The sequence below is a fragment of the Amphimedon queenslandica genome, unplaced genomic scaffold (genome assembly GCF_000090795.2).
Source record: "Amphimedon queenslandica unplaced genomic scaffold, v1.1 AMPQUscaffold_13288, whole genome shotgun sequence".
NCBI classification, from domain to species: Eukaryota; Metazoa; Porifera; class Demospongiae; order Haplosclerida; family Niphatidae; genus Amphimedon; species Amphimedon queenslandica.
In genome coordinates, this window is record NW_003546476.1 from 31938 (window position 1) to 41143 (window position 9206).

At 48.9% G+C, this 9206-nt stretch overlaps 1 long non-coding RNA gene across 1 annotated transcript; it reads right to left on the reverse strand.

Annotated features, from left to right (window-relative positions):
* Window positions 1-7917: 7917 nt before the first annotated feature.
* On the reverse strand, window positions 7918-8517 carry LOC109583678 (uncharacterized). Its single transcript, XR_002185655.1, has 3 exons — window positions 8342-8517; window positions 8181-8237; window positions 7918-8012 (listed from the first exon to the last, which is right to left on the reverse strand). It is a non-coding gene; the product is annotated as an uncharacterized LOC109583678 (long non-coding RNA).
* Window positions 8518-9206: the final 689 nt, after the last annotated feature.

Here is a 9206-nt window from a genome sequence, read left to right on the forward strand (position 1 = left end):
CATTTCTACCACAGTCATCACATTTTGCACTTGCTTTAGTAATCTGACATGTAATACACAACTGAGATCCCTGAATTAACCGCGCTTCACTCTCAACTATTGTCTTTAAAATCTGAAGTCTAACGTTTGACCATGATTCAGCTAACTTTCTCATACGCTGTTGATACTCTAATAATCCTTCAGCTGTTTCTTCACAGTTGTCTTTGGGATCAGCCTCTGTTGTCAATGTGACAGGACCATCAGGCAAACTTGTTTCGAAAAAGTCAGGACCATCTCCATCCTCATCATCACTTGTGTCATCATTTCTTATAGGAAGAGTATAGCAAACTTTATTGATCTTTAGTCTCATGGCATTTTGGTCCACAAAGTTTACTCGTACTCTTGTAGGTCTCTTTCTTTTGGTGGAGTACCTCTTCTTGTAGCTCATTTTTTATTAATATTATAATTAATAATAACTCCAAGGACACTCCCAATTTTTATGAGCTATTAATACGCAGTGCACTCTGACAACTACCGTAAACAGCTTGTCACCATTCTATGACAACTCCCTGCCGAAAGTACACATATCGGGTGACCTGCGGAGCGAAGGGGCGGGGCGAGACTGTGTGCGACGTCATAGATATTAGAGTAAATGAAAGGGATTGGAAACTTTCGCGTGGGCATAGCAATAATCCCATTTTAACTCTACCTCAGCTACCGTAGACTCCCACCCGCCGTAGATGTATCGAGGCATCTCTGCCCCCACTCACCTGACTTACCTGTCAGTTCAGCCCAATGGGCACACTGCTCATTCGAGAAGTCTGCCCTATTAGGGGCTCTCACCCCAACCCGCGACTGGGCCCCGGATCAGCCTGAATAAGTATGCACAGGGGACGCCTCGGCAAGGGGTCCCGGCCAAGATATCTGGGGGGGTCTGTACAGGTCGGCTGCCCGGCCAGATTAGACTTCGATTGGCCTGAGGCCGCGAAGCCTTAAGATGTGAGAAGCGGTAACAGCCGAGCGTACGACCTACCCGGGTTTTGGCCGGCTTATCGAGGAAGGCGAATTACTGTGGTATTCAGGGTTTAAAGGTTAGGCCTGACCGTCGGAAAGGGACTTGAGCCCCAATCACATTGGGAAGAGAACCCAATGGAGACCCCCCTAATCCCCATGAAAAAAACCAAATGGTAAGCGGTGGGACGGTGGGAAATCTCGCAGCAAAGCAGACTACTCCACTTCGAAATTCAGAACTGCCTTGCTACATATATGACACTGGCTCATATAGGCTTGCTGCTCAAGTTAACTTTGATTAACCATAATAACTTAATCATCATTTAATTCTACCTCAGCTGCCGTAGACTCCCACCCGCTGTAGATGTATCGAGGCATCTCTGCCCCCACTCACCTGACTTACCTGTCAGTTCAGCCCAATGGGCATACTGCTCATTCGAGAAGTCTGCCCTATCAGGGACTCTCGCCCCGACCCGCGACTGGGCCCCGGATTGGCCTGAATAAGTACGCACAGGGGACACCTCGGCAAGGGGTCCTGGCCAAGATATCTGGGGGGGTCTGTATGGGTCGGCTGCCCGGCCAGATTAGACTTTGATCGGCTCAAGGCTGCGAAGCCTTAAGCTGTGAGAAGCGGTAACAGCCGAGTGTACGACTTACCCGGGTTTTGGCCGGGTTATCGAGGAAGGCGAATTACTGTGGTATTCAGAGTTTAAAGGTTAGGCCCGACCATCGGGAAGGGACTTGAGCCCCAAGGCCCAAAAAGGGAAGATGTTGTTGAGGACTAAAATTGGTGCTATCTAAGTTATGAGAGATTAGAAGGATTGATGGTGGGAAAAACCAACCGCAAGCTATCATCAACCAATAATAGTAATTGAAAACAATAATACACATAAAACAGTGCCTTAGTTGAAGAATACAGTATTCATACGAAGGTCTAAGGGGAATGAGTTAATGAGCCGAGGAGCAATCCCAGCCAATGTCTTCGGCGGCAGACGTAGGTAGACCATGAAGGCGTCGAAGTTCCATCTCCCCATGGCTTTTATGAGATGAGTGGGGAGGCCAGCTCGAGCCGCTGACGTTGCGGCGCCTATCCAGAAGCTATGGCCAGTATACCATTCGAACTCACGCCTGCTGCTAGCAAGGCAGTACTGACGGCGGTCACGAAGAATGCTCTTGATACTGGGGAGCCTCCGGCCGATACGAACAAGGCGCCGGGACCAGCCGGACGGGTCTGAAGGTAGTTCCCAAGGGCCGTGACAGGGCAGAGAGGATCCCCCGTGGAGCCTAAGATATTGTCGGCTCCTGCCCCACTTGTATCTGTCTTTGAGAACCAGAGGTGGATTCGGGCTCTGACCGGATCACCCTCGAAGGAGACGTCACCCACTTCGACTGCAGGGCATGTGAATAGGTCGGTTCGAGTCAACTCCCCGATCCTGAAGCACCCGAAGAACGCCGTCAGTGAGATAGCCCAGAAGAGCCAAGCGGAATAGGCATCGATTGTTTCCCGTTCCCAGGCGTCTTTCAAGGACAACAGTATATGCGGAGTGATCGGGAGCCTTCTGGGCTTTGGAGCAGCCACCTGAGATCGGCTGACCCCCTTGAGAACGTAGGCCAGTCGAGGACATTCTCCTCTTGGCAGAGGAGCAAAACCTGCCTCTATCGAGAGGTGACGCACTGCGGCCAAGTACCCAGAGATCGACTGGGCTCTGAGCCCCTCGGTGGCCAGATGAGCCACAAAGTGGCACAAGGTTGCTTCGGAGGCCGGCAGGGGATTCAGGTTGGCCCGGGCACAAAAGGAGAGGTACCTTCTTTTTCCGGCGCCGTACGTGTACCGTGAACTGGCTGACAGACCCTGGACTAACAGCACCCTAGCCTCGCCATCCAGCTCTTGGACGTCCAAGCCTCCTCTAGGTCGAGGAGAAGGGTCCTGACCTGTTCAAGGATGACCGAGGACAATCTTGGGGCTTGTGAAAAAAACAGAGAAAAACAGGGGAGCATTATCTCTCGACAAGGCATCCGTGGCCCTGTTCTGGACCCCGCGATATGATCCGCCCGTAGCGACACCCCCAACCTTACCAAGAGCAACGCGAGTACTCTGAGGAGATGATTGAGAAGGGGATCTTTGGCAGAGCCCATATTAAGGCACTGTACTATGGCCATGTTGTCGCAGTAAGCCCGAATGGTGCCCCCCGGCCAACTGCTCCCCCAGACGGCCAAGCCGGCCACGATCGGGACCAACTCTTTTGCTGGAGCCACTCGGCCGAGCCGAGCACAAAAGCTCCACAGCCCCACTGGCCCGATGCGTCTGAGTACAGCGTTGCTCGAAGGGGGCCTCCAGGGAAGAAGCCCACGCCGTTCCAAGCAAGGAGGAACTCCTGCCACCACACTATGTCCCCGCGACACTGGAGGTTTAGCCGTACCTTTTGATTCTGCCTTTGCGGGATCATCATTGCGTCTATCAGGCTTCGCAGGAATGGGCGGCCAGGCCTCACGACCTTGGCCACGTGGCTCAAGAGGCCTATGAGTGACTGAAGCTGCCTCTTAGTGGCAGCACGCTTATCGCCCCAGCTTCTCAGCTCCTGACGGAGCCAGACTAGTTTGTCGTCGGGGAGCCTGACTTCCTGCCCGGCGGAGTCTATCAGAATGCTGAGGAACACGATTGTAGTAGCGGGGCCTACCACTTTCTGGGCAGCCACAGGGAGCCCGAGCTTGAGGCACAGCAGCACGGCCGTGGACAAGGCGCAGGCGCAGTTAGGGGAGTTTGCCTCGGACCAAAAAAAGAAGTCGTCGAGGTAGTGCAGAGAGTTTACTACCCCCTCACACTGCAAGGCCCATGAAAGGCCATCGGCCACTGCAGTAACGAGCTTCGGGGCCGAACGTAGCCCAAAGGGAAGAGCTTTACACAAAATGTATAGCCTTCCCATGACATCCCAAGCAAAGGCTGGTCGTCCGAGTGTACGGGGACCCTGCGGTACGCTGATTTAAGGTCTAGCTTAGCCATCAGAGCCCCGCGCCCACACTGACGAACCCGAGCGACTGCCTCATCCACGGAGGAGTAAGAGAGTGAGCACAGCTCCGGATCAATGCCGTCATTCACGCTGGCCCCGTGGGGAGAGGACAGGTCGACAATAAGGCGGAACTTCCCGGGTTGTCCGCCCTTCGGGATAAGACCGATTGGGCTAGTATGAACCACCTTAGCGGGCAAAGCCAAGCAGATACTGGCTTGCCTGAGCTCCTCCTCAATGTACTCCCTGACAGCCACCGGGTGCTCCTCAACAGAAGCGGTTCCCCTTAGCTGACCGTAGCGGTGAGGAACGGTTGAACCCAACGTGGAAGCCCTCCCGCATACCCCGGCGGAAAAACTGAGCTAAAGCCTTGTCGGGCAAGCTGGCTAAGTATGGCTCCCATTCGCCGGGCGGCAAAAAACCGTGGACCCTCGCTGTTGAGATCACCTCGGCTGGCTGAAATGACTCGAGGATCTCCAGGTTCCTGGTATACGGATACTGCTCTAGCCGCCAAGGGGCTAATTCTAAAATGGAAAAAAATTAATTGATTACCACGTCATTGAACCACAAAAAAGAGCAAAATCAAAGCAAAAGTTAAACAAAGTTGTGTAATTGATCAATTAGGTCCCGACTCAGCGATCCTAGGCTGTTGGGGACTTGTTGCACTCTGAGGCCGGGTGGCCTGTCTTGCCGCACGAGCTGCACGAGTGGAGGAACCTGCAATTCTCTGCTGAATTAGGGCAAGAGCCTGAATTAAAGCGGCAACAGTACTCTCCAGGGGCGGAGTACGACCTGTACCTAGGTGAGGCCTTCTTAGGTTCTGTTCCACTAGCATTGAGGCTTCCCAGAGTGCACTCCACTCTTCCGTGGTTCCACGATAAGCACAAGGGGCAGTTTCGGCCCCCTGGGGCCGGGGCTGAGCCTAAGACAGTAGCTGATAGTAGTGAGGGATTAATCTCCACCCAACAGAGTGGAGTCCCAGCAGCCACTTGCTGGCGGAATCTCCGATCATATGCGAGCCAGCCTGTCCCCCCGTGGGACTGGGCTAGCTGAATAATAATTTGTGCGTAAGCGAGCAGCTCACGGACACGAGTCTCCGGACACAGCACGGCCATGAAGGACAGGTAACAGTACACCCAGGTAACTGGGTCGGCCATGTCTCTCATCCTGGACCGGGTACTCGCCTACGATCCCACTGCCCCCAGCTCCCTAAGCTGGGCAACCAATGCCACATTATCGGACAAAAGTTCCTTAAAGTCAATAAATTGTCCTATCAGGATTTTTTCAACTGCCCTGCCAGGGATCGGGGGCAGGGCTGACGCCAGGACTAATGGGGGAGTGGCAGGGGGAGAAGCCACCACCAACAAATCTGCCAACCAGGCTGGAGAGGGATCAGAGACTGCAGCAGCTGGTAGTCCCAGTCCACTAGGGGGACCTGATCCTCCAGTGGGAGGGATTGTTGTTCCCCGCCCCCAGATGGCAGGTGAGGAGTTGCCCCTGGTCCTTCAGGAGGTATGAGGGCTCCAGGCAGCGGAGCAGCAAGATCCAAAGGACCGGAGGTCCTACCAGGAAATGGAACACCACCTACCAAAGAAAGGGAGTATTAAAACCATAGCCCCAGTTTGTCAGACAACAGAGTTGCTTCTGGCTCCAGAGAGGAGGCCCAATGCCCAGGCCCCCGGAGGGCGGGACTCTGGCCTCTGCTCCGGAGGGCAGGACCCAGATAATGAACCTCGAGGGTGAGGCGGCACCAGAGGGCAAATGGCAGGGGAAGGGGTCGAAACCCCAAGAGTACCCTAGTATTGGGAGTCAGGCCCCAGAGGGGCAGGACCAATCATAGCAAAGAAAAACAGAGTTGTGAGGGTGAGGAAGCCATCCAAATAATATTTTTATACTAATTAGCAACCACAACCGCCTATTCCCTCACCCCCACCACAGCCCAGCAGGGGGGGCAGAGGTGTGACAAGGCAACAATGTGGCAACAGATAGGTCAACACAGGGAAGACCACTGCAAAAGTCTGAGTAACTAAGGACGACTGCCTGTCACCGCTCCCAAATCGGCTTCACCCACCACTCCCCCTCCCCACGCTTACCCACCTCCCTACACTCCCCCACCTCCCTACCTCTTCCCTCACGTGGGTTAACCGGGAGGGTTGTCCACTAACCACTGTGCTGTGGCTGCGAGGGACCCTCTGATACGTCACACCAAGTCCCACCCCCAGAAAGCTCCCACTACTACCCCATAACTCACCCCTAGCTGGTGGGAGTGACGCAGTTGAAGGGATCGGAGCTACCACACTTGGGGCAGGAGCTACACCACTTGCACTGACTCCTGGGAGAACTGGAGGGCGACCTAACGCACCGCCAGCAGCCACCATTCCCTTGGCAATGGCCCTCGATATGAGGGTAGCCAGAGCTCCCATGGACAAGTCTGCTGAGGCTGAAGAAGATCCAGAGACCCCGCTTGATCTGGAGCCACTGCCGGAGCCCCCCGGACGAGAACTGCCTGCCCCAGAGCTACCTGCTCTGGGGCTACTAACTGAACCAAACGCACTGGTTCCAGAGCTCAGACTCGGTACTGTGCCCAGGATACTAGTAGTTGAGAGAGGAGTAGAAGTCTCAGCCACCACTGCCGCCAGAGTACCCGTGGGGACGGTCCTCGGTGCCAAGGAGAAAGCCATCACTCAATATAGATCTATATGGATATCGATGAGAAAGCAACAAAATCTCGCAGCAAAGCAGACTACTCCACTTCGGAATTCAGAACTGCCTTGCTACGTGTATGACACTGGCTCATATAGGCTCGCTGCTCAAGTTAACTTTGATTAACCATAATAACTTAATCATCATTGATTGTATTGTTGCTAAGCAAAAAAATTGCTGACTAGGCGGTTTGTTACCTTTTGACCACAAAATTCTTGATTTTTTCCATTAAAATTAGAATAACTCCAAGAAGAAAGTTCTGATGAAAAAGAAACTTAACTATCAAGAAGTTCAATGTTTTGCACTGTTAATTATTATTTATTTGGTATATTTAGATTAATATGTTGAGTGCTATAGCGCTTTTGCCCATAAAATTGCTGTTTTCTCCCTTTAATGAAGACAATTGTAGCTAAACTCTAAAAAGCTTGTCAGAATATAAAAGAACTTTCAAGTACCTATGGAATGATATGAGGCAACACTAGAATAGCAAAAGCATGACAGCTGTAGAGGCGAAAAGGTGTCAAAAAAGATGCCGAATTTGTGTACCCATAACTGGTTGAAAAATAGCTCTATAGAAACAAAAACCCTGGTATTAGTAGCCTTAAACTTTCTATGTGGAACAGAAGATATATCATAAGCAAGCGCTATCTAACAGTCGCACAATATTCCTTCAAAATCCTTTCTGCACAACAACTACTGTGGAGGAGATGGGGAGTGCAGATAAATACGGACGTTGCCAACGAGGTAACCAGGGGTGATGAAAACCGCATCACTGGGCGGGAACGATAGTTTCCAATCCCTTTCATTTACTCTAATATCTATGGCGACGTGCGGGTGGAGCATGGCTTAATTGAGCCACACCTTCATTGCAGCCACACTGCAGCAGTGCAGCAAGCATGTTGGAACTTCTTCTCTGTCTAAAAAACAAAAAAATCACTGTCTCAAAACATTCACCAAGTTTTTACATGCTGAAGCTTCTTTTCTGTTTCAAAACTTTCACTAATTATTTTTCTCTTAATTTATTAAAATTGTTACACATAGGTTGTGGTGAGGGTATGCACTTTAGTGCTCTTGTTACCCGAGCCCACGCGTAGGCGTGGAAGCATAGATACTACATATACCAAGTGGATATGAAACAGGAAGTGCCTATGCTCTTTTCGCCGGATGTGATGTTTATCCTAGCTACACTTAGCAACCAAAATGGTGGCAAAATCAATAATTATAAAAAACTTCATAAAAATCTATATTTCTTCTGAAAAGAGTCAGTACAAGAAACAACAGACAATTTATCTTCATTGGTTTCATATTCATACCCTATTTGATGATCAAAAAAATAATATTATAATAATAGTTTTATCATTCTAATATGGTATGTCACAATCACATTAAGTAACTTTTTTTGAAGAAACATAGCTTTAAAATAATTAAGAAAATATACAAACCGTACAAAAGGCATGTACATAGACACATACAAAATTATACCTCTTCAAATAGCACAGTTTTCCAGAAAAGGCGTTTACAAAACAGACCATAAACAAACTAAAAAATGGATATATTTACATTTTATAAAACTGCAGTGGAAAGCTAGTAGTTACAGACCATGTAACACAATAATATCCTTCTTCTACCCAAATAACACTTACTAACTCTGCCCAAGATTGGAGAAAAGGTGTTTGAAGTCAGAATTATAGGCCACCATGTTTTACAGCACAAAGAGATCCAGTGATCAAGCAAACAAGGATTCAGCAGGTCATTCGACCTAATAGAGACTTCATAATACTTACTTCAACTCAGGAAAGTAGTAACCTGAACAAGAACCCAAAACTTTGAGAAACAAGGCCACTGAGGCTACGCTAGAGCGAAAAGAGCGTAGGCATACTGCTCGTGACGTCACCAATATAATTTCATGTACAATCCACTTACTACGGTTTCGCATCCACTTGGTATATATAGTATCTATGGTGGAAGCGATAAGGGGTGCCATTTGAGTCAAAATTGAAGTTATAGCTAACTAGCAGATTCAAATGATATCAAAAGATGTGCAACAACTTCAATGAATTTAAGCTAAATGTGCCTAAAATTCACAAAATTTCATACATTTAGGCAAATATCCATTGATTTAAGTTAAATGCACGGACATTTAGGTTAATATTCATAAAAGTACAGACATTAAGTAAATATCCATTGATTTAAGCTAAATGCATGAACATTTAGGTAAAAGTACAGACATTTAGGTAAATATCTATTGATTTAATTAAGCTAAATGCACGGACATTTAGGTTAATATTCATAAAAGTACAGACATTTAGGTAAATATCCATTGATTTAAGTTAAATGTACAGACATTTGGGTTATATTACAAAATATACAGACATTTAGGTAAATATCCATTGATTTAAGCTAAATGCACAGACATTTAGGTTATGAATATAAAAGTACGGACATTTAGGATTTAAGTTAAATGTAAGTTAAATGTACAGACATTTAGGTCAATATTCATAAAAGTAC